Source organism: Callorhinus ursinus, unplaced genomic scaffold, assembly GCF_003265705.2.
Source record: "Callorhinus ursinus isolate GAN/ISIS: 27379988/994484 unplaced genomic scaffold, GSC_fseal_2.0 scaffold25, whole genome shotgun sequence".
Classification (NCBI taxonomy): domain Eukaryota; kingdom Metazoa; phylum Chordata; class Mammalia; order Carnivora; family Otariidae; genus Callorhinus; species Callorhinus ursinus.
Window position 1 is genome coordinate 17,864,683 of NW_027397087.1, and position 14,597 is coordinate 17,879,279.

At 40.6% G+C, this 14,597-nt stretch overlaps 1 protein-coding gene across 1 annotated transcript in view; it reads left to right on the forward strand.

The window, feature by feature from the left end:
* Window positions 1-10,536: 10,536 nt before the first annotated feature.
* The window catches only part of TMOD3 (tropomodulin 3), an 87,413-nt gene continuing 83,352 nt past the window's right edge, over window positions 10,537-14,597 (forward strand). The window contains exon 1 of the mRNA XM_025884131.2: window positions 10,537-10,715. The gene's annotated coding sequence lies outside the window, so the exon portion shown is untranslated. The remainder of the gene's footprint in view (window positions 10,716-14,597) is intronic.

Below are 14,597 nucleotides of genomic sequence, written 5' to 3' on the forward strand. Positions count from 1 at the left end.
CCTCCATTTCAGCTCCATCTCTCTTCCGAAGGCTTTATCCAGAGGAAGAGGTCTGAACATTCCACAGTTACCTGTTCCTCTTCAGCGGTTTTTACTGTCTTCAGAATAGTTCTGGAGGAGCAGCTTTCTCTGAAAGGAGATTTTAAAATATATAATATTTTCTCCTCAAAATTGGTGGAGAAGAAGAGGAGGAAATGCAAAGAAGGAATCCGAGCACAGTAAACACAGCATGTTTTTCATAGGCTTTTACTTAAAGTGTGTGTGCGTGTGTGCGCACATGTGTGTGTTTTTGAGCACATATTGATAACAGAAGCCAGTCAGAAATACGCTGTAACTGAGATAAGCTGGCCCAGGTTTTAAAATTTCCCATGGATGATCTAAATGCAAACAGATAAGGAATTGGTCATATGGTGAAATGAGATGAATAGAAAATGTGCTTTTTAAGGAAATTTTATTTTAGTACCAAACATTGCCAGTGACAATCTTTAGTTAAGAAATAAATTATTCTGACCTGAAATTCTTATCTCTGCCATTTTGGTTTAAAAAAAAAACCCACTATATTTGTGGAATAATAGTGATATTTTAATTAAACCTTTATCTTAATTCTGTTTCATCTACTCAAGGAAAGAAAACAAGCAGCATTTTTCATTGCATTTAAAAATGTAAAATATTTGCATGCCACCAATTGTAATATCTTACCAGTTTTGATGCCTGTAATGTGTGACCTTATGTGTGTACCTGTATTGTTTGAAGAGAACAAAGGAAATAGTGCTTTGTAAACTGTTTAAACTTATATTGGCAACATTTATTTGGCTAAGCAGTTACTGAAAAATACACATAGTTTCACTTTTCATTTTGAAACTTTTCAATTAAAGGTAGACATTTATTCAGTAGGGAATGAAAGACTAATTCGCTTTTTAAATGTGAAAGTGGACATTGTGGGAAATAAGTGTGTGATAAAGCAAAATGTATGAAGCGTGAAATCCTCTTACCCTGATAATTAATAAGAATCCCAACGGGCTTATTGCACCAAATAGGTGCAATGTTTGACCCTTTGGAATTAGCAAGCCAGACCTAATGCTAAGGTAAATGTATACTGTTTTAATTCATCAAGATCTTTCTGCTTTCAAAGATATGATGTATTCATTTATGTCTGGAATGAAGTTTCCAAATGAAAATGTACAGAACATTAGGAATTAATAAACTTTCCTTTTAAAATGAAAGTGAAGACTGATTTAATCTGGCTAATTTTTAGACACGTTGTCTTTTTAAAATGAATGGTTGGCACCATGTTCTCATATTAGACGAGTACATTTGCAGAAAGGACTATAAAGTGTCCTTATTATGAAGAAGATAAGAAGTAGGTAGATGAGAAGTAGCCAGAGGGAGAAAGAACTCATTAAAACAAATATGCACGCATTTGGCTAAACAGTTAAAAATTGTTAGAATAAATGGGAGCAGGAATATAGATAATCCCAAAGGGTTCATTGTTTTACCTTGATTTTTTAACTTCAATTTCAGATTAAGGTTTTTTTTTTAAACTATGCTGGGATTGATAACACAGAACATTAAAAATAACAAAGTTATATTTTAAAGATTTGCCCTGGTAAAGCAAGAAAACCTATTTTTCCTGCCCTCCTGCTGAACTCTGCCCTCTTTGTCACTTATACTGATGGAAAGGTCCAAGAAGAAGCACAGAGGGCCTATGTCTAATTTCTGCAAAGAAGGAATCTGAGCACAGTAAACACAGCATGTTTTTCATAGGCTTTTACTTAATGTGTGTGTGTGTGTGCATGCACAGAGGCTGTTCCACACCTTGTGCACAAGGAAGTATAGTAATTATTTTGTTTAAAGGATTCCTTCAGGCTGTGGGGCTGTAATGAATAGGAGTTACAAATATGCACTTTGAAGTCCAACTTGCCTAGTTAAAACCTCACTTGTATAAATTTCTGTGGATTTCCTAGCCTCCGTTTCTTCACCTGTATAATAGGAATCATAATCATACTTGACAGTAGTGACAGTTGTGCTATTATGAGGATTCATGTGTAAAACACTTAGGACAGTGCCTGACATGTAGCAGGCACTTAGGTATTACTATCCAAAACTGTAACTTAAATATCCATGGATATTATTGCCAATAAAGTTGTCCATTTTGTGTCAGCAATGTCAGGAATTTAAGCAGGACTGTATCTTACTTACTTTTGTGTTTCTACTGTCCATTCCTTCTGGCAAATAAGCCCTCCCTCATCCCTCCAATAATTGAATATAAACAAGATAGAGCTGACTCAGGAGTTACTCCTGACATGCCCTCTCATTTAGCTCTGCTTCTTGTGACTTCCTTGATGTTTTAACTTGTTTGTACCTGTTCTGCTTTCTGGGTACCCTCCTTGGCATTTGGCAATCTGGCTCCGGGAGCAACTCCTTGACTTTTGGGTCTGTCTTGTGCTGGGCTTTACTCTGTTATGGACCTCCATCTCTCGGTTTGATTATTCAGCCTTCCTCTTGTGGCTATGAGAAGCGGCACCCCACGCCTCTTCTGCCCCAGTACTTACCCATGATCTAGTCCTACCAGCCAGGGAACATGATCAGATGCCCACAGCCTCTAGCAAGTGTCCCACATGTCACAGGACCTCAGTAGGAGGAATTAGATGTATGTGTGCTTGAATGAGATTGGGCTATGTGTGGGGCCCAACCAACCTAAGGAGATGAAATAGGAAAATTTGGCAGCTTCATGACTCAAAAGGTATGTGTGTGTTGGGGGAGGGGTTCTCCAAATTGTAGACCACTCAACCAATCCTGAGCAAGATTTTAGAAAATGTGTTATCTGCTTTAGTGGTTTTTAGGCACTTAGAGGCGAGGTAGTGGTCTCTAAGATGCAGCACAAATTCATTTAGAGAAAACAAAATCATGAGAGTCCAGGGAAAAGAACACACTTTTTTTCAGCAAGACATTTGACGAGAGTCTCGCAACATCCTTGAGAAATGTGGGTTACATAACGGTGAAACTAAATAGTTAAATGACTGGTTTAGTCTTTTTGACTCTTGATGATAAGTAAATGCTGATGAATGGAAGAATTTCAACCAGAAGGGCTTAGTAGCCACCACACAGCTCTTTCCTTGACATGTTTGGATCAGCAGTTTATCAGTATTTTGGAGGTATACTGATAGAATACCAACTGAGTCTTCAACTGATGGGCACTGGGAGGGACGAGGAATTCTTTGAGAGGTTCAAAAATATCTGGACAGGCCAAAGTCTAAGCCTGTATCTAATCAGGTAAAATTTAATACAAGTAACAGTATAGTTGCCAATTTTTAATCCAAAAAAGTAAACTACAAAAGATAGAATGGGAAAAATATGACTTAACTACCATCTGTGTGGATAGAGACTTTGGGCTTGGCTAAAAGCTTACCTGTGAATAACAAGTAGAATGTCCTAAGTAAAAGCTAACTCTATCTTAAGTCACATTAGACAAAGAATCTTGATATTGGGCCAAAAATCTCCTATTTGGGCGCTTGGGTGGCTCAGTCGGTTAAGGGTCTGCCTTTGGCTTAGGTCATGATCTCAGGATCCTGGGATTGAGTCCTGCACCAGGCTCCCAGCTGGGTCAGCCGGGAGTCTGCTTCTCCTTCTCCCTCTGCCCCTTCTCCTGCTCATACTCTCTCTCTCTCTCTCTCTCTCTCTCTCTCTTAAATAAATAAATAAAAAATCTTAAAAAAAAAAATCTATTTGTCCTGGGCTTTGGGCCTCAGCTTTGGGAATGTGTACTTCAATATTATTTCCATTATCCTTGAACTTTGACATGGTATTTATGTGTTTATGAGGGTTATTCTTTTTTTTTTTAAAGATTTTATTTATTAGAGAGCGCACACAAGTAGGGGGAGGGGCAGAGGGAGAAGCAGACTCCCCCCTGAGCAGGGAGCCCAACGCGGGACTGGACCCCTGGTCTCTGGGATCATGACCCAAGCTGAAGGCAGATGCTTAACCGACTGAGCCACCCAGGCGCCCCATAAAGGTCATTCTTACAGCTAATCAGTCAACAGTATCACTGATAAGAACAAAGTATGTAATTTGGGTTTGCTTTTATCATATGAATGTACATTTTCAGATACAGGCAGGTGTTCTAGATATAATCTGGAGTGAAAAATCTCTATATTTGTTAAAATTCTATGTAAGTGTAAATCTGTACTAATTACTGGTAAGTAAAATGCTATAATAATTGCTGATTGTAAAAGGCTTATTTTGTGTTCAAAACTAATTTAAAAATCAATTCAAAATTATTAAAAATCATTAAGAACTTTCAAGTAGATAAATAATTTGACAGTAGCTACAAATACAGAGAATGCATCAGCTAGATAACTTAGGAAGAAGAGTAAACTTTTTTTAGTCAACAAATGTTTATAAAAATTTAAACAATATAAGGAAGCATAAATTACATCATGTTCTTTGTAGGAGTGTTTGGAATAACCAGCATTTATTTATTTATTTATTTTTAATTTTTCAGTTGTCTTTATTTAAAAAATGAAACAAATTAGTTACAAAAACTTGTTCCAAATAGATACTATGTATCTACAAACATTTTTTGCTTGGTTTTGAGTTTAAAGATTATGGTAGAAATTATTTCTTTTTTTTAAAGATTTTATTTATTTATTCATGAGAGACGGAGAGAGAAGGAGAGAGAGAGAGAGAGAGAGAAGCAGAGGGAGAAGCAGGCTCCCAAGGACCAGGGAGCCCGATGCAGGACTCGATCCCAGGACCCTGGGATCATGACCTGAGCCGAAGGCAGATGCTTAACCATCTGAGCCACCCAGGTGCCCAGAAATTATTTCTAATACCATAAATAAATGATTTTCTTCCTCAGAGGGTTGATTTTGTAGTGCAGTATTTACAAAAACTAAGTGGAAACTGACAGTTTATAAATCTGTAGTATATAACTTACTGTAGTATTGCCAGAATAACAGCAAACAAACCACATACAATCCTAGCTTTCACGAGGGTGGTAAAGCCTTTATGACAGACTGTAACATGCACTACATAACGCCTTTCAGACAGGAACATGCAAAAAAAAGCTATCCCTTAAAATAGACTTATTTTTGCTACAACTAAGTAAACGTTGGAATAACCAGCATTTATAATTTAAAACCAGAATTTAATTCTTACTTAATTCCATTTAGGACGTGGATCTTGCTCATCCCCTTACATCAGCTGAATTTGACCCTATAGTGTCTGCAGAAGAGTCTTAACAGCTGATGGGTGCTGGGAAATTATTATTACTATACTACAGTGTTAAATTTTACAATTTTAGCACTAATATTTTAAAGTTAAAGTTAAAATAATTAACTTTTGGTATAACATTTGAGGTTTATTTGTGTATTCTAGGAGTTTATTCTTTGGTAGTGTTATTTGTCAGCAACCTTGGCTTCAACTGAAAATTTTAGTTCTCAGCTCTTTGGCATTTGGCTGAGGTGTATATTCAGTGCACCTCCGGTGAAGGCATAATAGGATATGAAAATAGGAGGAACAGCAAAATTAATTCCAGCTGATGGCATTAGAGAAGTTTGAGTGAGAAAAGAGGCATTTGAGATGGACAATGAAACATGAGAAGGTTTCTAACAGACAGAGTTGGGTGATAGGTAAGGACATTTCAAGCTAAAGAGTTTGCTCGGAAAAAAAAAAAAATGAGTCTGCTTGAATCCTTTCTATAAAATTGTATGTCCCAACCATGGTGTTTGTCTTCTCTGATTCCTACCTCCCACCGTAACCAACTCCAAGCTCCCAGAATGAAACCCTTACCTTTTAGTTTCAAGTTTACGTCTTTAGCTTAAGTTTTCTTAGCTCTCATAAAATACATGTTTAAGGGGTGCCTGAGTGGCTCAGTCAGTGAAGTGTCTGCCTTCAGCACTGGTCATGGTCCTGGGGTCCTGAGATTGAGCCCTGCCCTGGGCTCCCTGCTCAGAGGGGAGCCTGCTTCTCCCTCTTTCCTGACCCCCCCCACGCTCCTGCTCTCTCTCTCTCTCTCTCCCTCAAATAAATAAATTCTTTAAAATACATATATGTTTATACATAAATATATCAGGGACAGTATTTGCTAAAGGAACCCCCAACGCTGCTGGTGTTGATTTGCATATGCTGATTCAGTGAAATGCTTTATGAGTTACTCTGGCCGGAAGTTTAAAGATAACAGTGTTTAGGGCTTACAGTACATTAAGTAGAGTTACAGTATCATTTTATCTAACTATTCACATTTATCTAACTATTCACATTCTATCTAACATTCACTCTAACCAAACCCCGAAAACTAATAGGAACCATACTCTGTCCCTCATTCAAATATTTTACTTAACAGTCTCAGATTTGTTCTCGGCAGTATGCTGAACTTACTGTTTTCCATTATTCAAAGTGGGATTCACTGCTTGGGGGAGGGGTGCCATACCACTTCTATTTCTATTGCCTTTCACTGAATAGTCACTGCAGCAGTCAGCTCTTGCTAAGTCAGTCTTTTGGAACAAACACACCTAGATCTCAGTTTACTTCTTGTGCACATTACATGTCAGCACCTGTGTCTGGCTCAGGTGCTGCCCCATGTGACTTCTCATTCTACAACCCAGGCAGATGGACCAACCCCCATTTGCGACGTGTCATACTCCTCCTGGAGAGAAAGAGGAAGCATACTAGTGGGAAACACCAATGACTTTTTTTTTTTAAGATAAATTTATTTATTTATTTATTTATTTATTTGAGAGAGAGAGAGAGAGAGCTCACACAGAGGGAGAGGGAGAAGCAGACTCCCTGCTGAGCAGGGAGCCCGATGCGGGGCTCGATCCCAGGCCCCTGGGACCATGACCTGAACTGAAGGCAGATGCTTAACTGACTGAGCCACCCGGGCGCCCCAGAAACACCAATGGCTCCTGTTGTCCTTTTGTCTCTCCCACTCATATCTCATTGACCCAAACAAAGTCCATGTTTTATAAACTTTGAGATTACAGTATGACAATACCTATGTGAAGAAAGAAGGAAAAACACATTACGAGATCATAGCCGAGCCTGAAAGTGTTTCTAGGAGGGTGCTGCAAGTCACATTGCAGTGGATAGGGCTGTCCTGTCCTGTAGAGGGGAGCAAATATTTGGGGGAAATATCTCAATCTACCACAGGCCTTCAGTGACTTTATCTTTTCACTTATGTATATCAATCTAATTTTTAGGTTTTTCCTTTTTTTTCTCTTTACGAATGTGTTTTGCTAACTGTAAGCTAATAATGGCAACCCATAGGCTAGTCTTTTTAAAAGAGAGCTCTGTCTCCATTTCAGGATGAGCTTCACTGTGTCTTGTCCTGTGGAGCCAACCCTCTCACAGCTGGGGTTCATATCTGCATTTGGTCACTGTCTGGCATTTACAGGCAAACCCTCTTGTTCTGTGTCCTAAATTGAGATGAGGAGGGGGAGGGAAGGATTCAATATTCATATATTTACAAACCTTTATTGAATCTCCAGCCTGGGTCAGGCACTGTTGCAGATGCTAAGGATAGAGCGTTACACAAAGTCCTCTGTGAGCTTATGCTGAGTATACGAGCAAGATGATATTAGGTAGTGACAAGTGCTATGAAGACAGTAAGGAAAGGGGAGAAAGGCAAGGTAAGGTGACCAGAGGAGGTGACACTTGAGCGGAACCTTCATTAAAATGACAGCATGAGTCATGAGTATTTGGGAGGAAAGCATTCTCCTGTGTAGTGCAAAGCTCTTGAGGTGGGAATAAACTTGGCAGTATAGAGAAACCTCAAGGAAACCAGGGTACTGGAGCAGAGTGAGAAAGTGTGGTAGGAAAATAAAGTCACATAAGAACTTGTAGGGGTGGTAACTTAGGGTTTTATTCGAAATGTGTTCGGAGGCCATGAGTGGTTTTGAGCAGGAAGGTGACATGATCTCCTTGTTTCTAAATCAGAAACTGTTAGTATAGAGAATAGATCATAGCGGAAGTGGAAGCAGTTAGGAAGGTTCTATTTTTTACGGTTTTATTCAATACTAGGATATGATTGTTAACACCTCTGGTCCCGTGTGTAGTATTTTTTATTTTTTAAAGATTTATTTATTTTAGAGAGAGAGAGCATGAGGCGGGGAGGGGCAGAGGGAGAGGGAGAGAGAGAAGCTTTAGCAGACTCTGTGCTCAACATGGAGCGCCACTTGGGGCTCAATCTCTGAGAGATCAAGACCTAAGCCAAAACCAAGGGTTTGACCGTTTAACTGACTGCGCCACCCATGTGTCCCCCCCATGTGTAATATTTAAATCACATGGGTTTAGGAGATTCATGTCTGTAAGCCTTGTGGTTATAATACATTAATATTTGTCAGAGGGAAGGGGGAAAAACCTAGCACCAAATCACATTATTTTAGAAAAAGCAATTAAAAAAAGATTTAGACATTTGTTAGGAAAAATTTAAAATGAATAGCTTAGCTAAAAGAGAAAATACAAGGGCACCTGGGTGGCTCAGTTGGTTAGGCGTCCAACTCTTGATTTTCGCTCAGGTCACTATCTCAGGGTTATGAGTTCGAACCCCATGTGGGGCTCTGCGCTCAGCTCAGCGTGGAGCCTACCTGACATTCGCTCTCTCTCTCCCCCTCTGCACACACCCCCGCCCCATGCACACGTGGGCTCTCTCTCTTAAAAAAAAAAGAGAGAGAGAGAGAGAATACACTGAAGGTATTCTTAACACCCCATATTGGAAGATCAGGGAGGAAGCATGTCATAGATTATCAGACACTGAAATAAAAGCCCTTTATGCCTAAAAAAACAAACTATGTCTAGATGGCTGTAGTCTCTGCTTTGCTTGTTCAGGAACTCCATTTTGTCAGTTTTCCCAGGAGTGATGCCCCAGAGGTGTCACAGGAATTTGTAAGACACTTGCTGGTAAGCCAAAATACCTGTATATTAATTTATAATGAAATATAGAATTATCAAATGAATCCAGATCAAATGAATCTCTCATCGAGTCAGAGTACAATGTCCCTGGACTGTGTGAGACAATTTTTATGTACAGTGGACGTGGTCACAGATTATCTTACTTTCAAGAATTTGGTGAGATTTAGGACACACATCCATCTGATCATCAGTGGAAAGCATGCTAGAATTTGAATCAGGCTACCCATGCTTTATTTCTGGTTCTCCAATTATGGTTGTGTGACCTTGTGCAAATTACTTAACTTTTCTGGGTCTTAGTTTTCTAATCTGTAGAAATGGAAGATACAAATATATTCTCTGTAGGGTTATTTTGAGGATTGGATGAAATATTATAAATGAAGTGCTGCTGCAGTGTGTGGTGTGGATTAAGTACTCAATATTAGTTGAACCTGAATTCTATAGGAAGTTACTCTCAGAAAGCTGCTATATCCAAGACTATTGGAGAAATTGATAAACACTAAAAAGCTATAGTAAGTAAGATGCAGTGGCTACAAGATTTAATGCTGACAGTCTTCTAAGAGTATTTGCAACCTACGAGGGTTTTTTCCTTAAAAACTCCAAATCATCAGTGACTTTCATTTCAGGGATTAATGGGTACTAGTTGCATGAAATTCCAGGGTATTTACTTTACCTAGGGTGCTTCCTGCTCTGAAGGGAAGACTGTAAATGACAGGACAGGTTTAACCATTAGTCGGTTTCCACACCAGGAGTATCTAGAATGTAGGGCAAGAAGGCACTTCGTTCTCTTCCTGGTTGCATCCTTCAAAGAAGGTGTATCAAAGCTGAGCATGACTCCTGGGAATGGTTTAGTCATGAAGAGCAGGCCAGAAAAATTACCAATGAGTGACTAAGGGAATGAATGGAAGACCATTGCTGTTCCCTCTCCCCAGAGCCCAGCACAAAAGGCAGCCATTTCATAGGCCACCGTGGAACTGCCTTCTGACATATTCCCATTCTCCTCGTCTTCCCCTCCAGGCTACCCATCTGTCCCAGGCCCCTCCTTTGAGCAGCACTTCTGTTTTTTTCTCCCACTCATATTAACCCAGCTTCACCCCATGGTGTAGAGCTTGAGACTGGAATGGGAAGATGGGTTGGGGCCAAAACTGTCTGGGAATATAGGGGCTATCCCTGCGACATCGTCCCTGGTTGCATGCCCAAGGAAATCACTAGGGTCACTACGCCCTTGAGATGACATCTGCCTGATTTATGCCCCTTTTGTGCCTTCGTCTTTGTTTACTTTTCTATCAGCTTTTCATGACGAGTTTAAAGCCTCGATGTCATGTTCTTGCATTAGCAAGCAAGGGTACAGTACAAGTCCTGCCTTGTGTGCCTCTTTAGTAAAAGTCAAAGTAAGGAGGAAATCTATACCAAAGAGCCTCGAGTTGCTGTTTATAGCTCCCAAAGGGTCGAGGGTAGATATTTCCACTAGTAAAGATTGTTGTCCCTGGCTGGAGTAAGGCTTACTATCCTCAGCCGCTTCCAACATCCTGCAGATTGCAAAGACTAGGGTCAGCGCTGAGCGTCGCCCTCCTCGCTGGAACTACAACTCCCAGGATGCCCCCGCGACTTGGGAGTGCGCATGCGCGTCTGTGGCGGAGGGGGAACCAGCCGCACCGACCGAGCCGTCGGGTTGGGGCAGCCGCGGGCGAGTGGATCGAGCAACTCCCAACGAGACGCAGGCGGACGGGCGGGTGCTGGGAACCGAGGGACAGGTCATTCCCGCGGGTCTGTGAAGAAGGTCGGCGGCCCCAGCGGGTGCCAGTCAGGTAAGCCCAGCCGGGTGCTTTCCAGGAAGTCCGTCTGCGGGCGCAGGCTGGGAGGCGCACCGGCCATGGTGGCTGAGGTGGGAGAGGTTGCTGCCTTCCAGCCGCCGGCCCCGGTCTCCTAACTTACCGGTGTCTCTCGGGGAGCGGGGAGACGTTGGGGACTGCTTGGGGGAGGGGGCGAACGGGCCCGGGTGGGGGTCGTGGGGCGCGCTGGGCGTTGCCCGCGGTGGAGGCGCGCGAACCCTCGGTTGCTGATGAATCACTCGTGGGCCCGGCCTCCCCGGGTTCGGGACCGGCCCCTTCCCCTCCCGCCGGAGCCCGCGCCTGCCGAAGCTGTGCGAGGCGCAGCTGGGAGACGATCCTTTTAAAAAAGTTTTCTCCCCACGATTCCTTCAAAGGCTTCTGCTGGTTGGAAGTTAGAAAGAGAAGAAAGGGGGGGGAACCCCTTAGGTCACACCCTTTTGCGGGCGGGGAGAGGGGGATTAAAATCTGGCTTGTTTTGGATTTGCCCTTTTTGATCCGTATCCTCTGCCTTAAAATAAATTCCTGGCTCCTGTGCAGCACAGCTGGATTCAGCTGTGAAGTTTGTGTTGATTTGCTTTGAGGACGTGACTGGGTCGTTGTATTTTTGCTTATGAAGTTGGTGTGTTTCCTCTGCAAGCCTGCAGTCTAATTACAAACAAATGGGAAACAGCACCTTTTTTTTTTTTTAAATGTTTAGTTAAGAATCGCATTTCCAACTTGCCCTTGGCTTCTCTTAAAACCAAAAGTCATCTGGTAATGAACACTGCAGTAAAACTTATCCCAGGAGGTCATACTTGAACAGGAAATAAGCCTGTGGAGATGTAAATTAGTTATGTGCGGTCTCCCTTGGTTTGTAACATTTTCATGCAGCTCATTTTTCTTTTTCTGAGAATCCTTCAGATTAACTTTTTGGCAGATTAGGTTGATTAATTAATTGGCCTGTCAAAACAGTATATTAGGCTTAGAAAAATAGTTTAGTCCAGCCTCACTTTTGCTAGTCTCTTCCTTCTAGTCCTTGGCATCTTTTACCCTACCGCTTCTTTAAGAGTTCGGAAGTCATTATATTTAAAATCCCCTTTCTAACTCATTTCTAGGAAAGAAAGAAAAAGAGAATTAAAATGTAAGACCCAGTATATTCTAACTCTGTAAGCTTGCTTTCCATCTGGTGAGGATTTCTAGTTTGCTCATCTATTTTTTTTAAGTAATCTCTGCACCTCACCTGGGGCTCGAATTCACAACCCCGGGATCAAGAATCTCATGCTCTACCCAGCCAGCCAGGTGCCCAGAGTTTGTTACTAGTGACGCCTGGGTGGCTCAGTCAGTTAAGTGTCTGCCTTTGGCTAAGGTCATGGTCCTTGGGTCCTGGGATGAGCCCGCATTTGGGCTCCCTGCTCAGCGGGGGGTCTGCGTCTCCCTCTGCCTCTCCCTCTGCTTATGCTCTCTCTTCCTTGCTCAAATCTTTTTTAAACAATTTAAAACAAATAAAATGAGGTTATTAGACCAGATGACCCCAAGATTATTCTAGCCCTAAATATCTCTGATTTTTAAAATTCACTTATTTTATTCATTCAGGAAACATTGGCCACATTTGTCATTCTGAGACCTGTGGTAGGCCCGAAGGAACAAAAGTGATTTCCTGAGGATATTACTGTCCCAGTGCTCAATTTCTTTTAATCATATTTTTATGACTAATTCTAAAGTTTTGTGGTCTATCCTCCAGGCCAAATTATTCTCCAGTTAATAACTTCACCTAAAGGTAAATACATATATAAAGTTAAATACGTGCAGGTCACATCCCATTACAATGATCAGTTTCATTCTAATCAGATTTTTCAGGTCTCTGCTACTGGCCTATTTAAATAAAACACACGGTCAGTACAATAGAAAGGACTTGAAGGGTGTAGAGTGGTACTTCTCAGACTTCAGCATGCATAAATGTTGAAGAATTGAAGAAGGTCCTTAGAATCTGCATGTCACGTAAGGAATGCTGTAGTCTTTCACATTTTAAATATCAAGGGATGGGAGATGTTTGAAGGTGTTTATAATAACCGGTGCTGATTGCTGTGATATTAGATACATAGCAATGGCTTTTCCCAACTCTTAATTTTTAAAAATAGTCCCATTCGTTCCAACAGAAATAATTGCCTTCACAAGTTTTTTCTGGTCTTTCTCCTTTTTGTCTCCTCTCCTTACTTTTCCTTTCTCTTTGCTTTGTCCTCTCTGCTTTTTTCTCTCATCTTCTTCCACCTTCAACTGTTTTCATTCCTATTAATTCAGTAATTCACTAATTGAACACGTATGTGTTTTGCCCCATCCTGTACAAGGCACTATCATAGGCTCATGGTGAATACAGATGTATAAAACATGGTTTTTGTCCGGGAGCTTACTCCCTCTTATATTAGGCAAGTGTACTTGTTTATAGTTCAGAGCACTACTGTAAAAGCCATGTGTAGGGAATAAAAACCTGCAGTTGATATTCAGAAGGAGAGATCTTTTACAGTTGTGGAGGTGCGAAAAGATGGAGTCATCTTTTTTCCCCACTCACTGGTCATCACTGTCTCCCCCACCCCACCCCACCCCCGGCCCCCCAGGCTATACTCTCTGCTGTTTTGAGTATGTGACAAATCTACATCGGATATAGTACAATTTTATAAATTTATTTATTTGGAACCTGGGGTGAGCTGGCTATATGAAAATCAATTAGCAATATCATAGGGAGAGTGAGAGGCCATGGGGATAAAAATATACCTGGGGTAGAGACCAAAAGAGGAAGAGGAAAAAATGAAGAGAAAGACAAAAAGAAGACCTAGTAAAACAGAAGAAAATGGCTCCATGGGCTTTCAGATGTCAGTCTGATGTACTAATATATATTACTAATGTAATAAGTCTTGTTATTTAGGCTGTGTTGTTTTTTAAAGATCCAATTAGCTGGCAGACTATTCATCATGCTTTTCAATTGTTCTTAAATTTAAATATGTATGGGCTCTGTCTTAATTAAAATAGTTGAGGAGGGCATTATTTTCTAGGGTGTCGTAGTGGCTAAAGCAATATTGTTCTGTCAGTGACTTTCTTTGAAGACATTTGATTTATATGTCTTATTCTCATTTTTTTATAAAAAAAGATGTTATTCTTTTAAGTAATCCCTACGCCCAGTGGGGGGCCTGAACCTACAACCCTGAGATTGAGAGTCATGCTCCACCCATTGAGCCAGCGAGGTATCCCCACATATTCTCATTTTTATAGCAGATCCACACAACTATAAATCACAATTATAAAATCGTATTGAGAGGAAAAGGCTATAGAAAACAGAAGTCTACTGGACTTCTGACAGTCCATTAGGTACATATTGAAATTGTGAAGAATCAAACTAAATTTGCTATTTATGAAAAATTAAACATGAACACATATTCTAATATCTATGTAATCCATTAGGTTATTTGCGGTAATGAAGGAATAGAGATGTGAATAATTCAGAGTGGCAAATAATTGAAATTGTAGGTGTCTATTATGTCATATTCTAGAATTTCATTTGAAACAAAATGATTAACATATCTTGAAGCAAAGTGCTACTTTGTATTTTTATTGAGGTATAATTAATATTCAATAAAAAACATGTTAAATGTACAGTTCAAGGAGTTCTAACAACTTTATACACTGTAACTTCTACCAAAATAAGATCAAAAACATTTTTATCACTGTAAAAATTTCCCTCATGCCCCTTTCCAGTCATTTCCTCACCCACTGTCCTCCACTGGAGGCAACCACTTTCAGCTCTGTATTTCTGACACCATAGATTTGTTTTGCCTAGTCTTGGACTTTACATAAATGGAGTCCTACAGTAGTATATGCTTTTTTTGT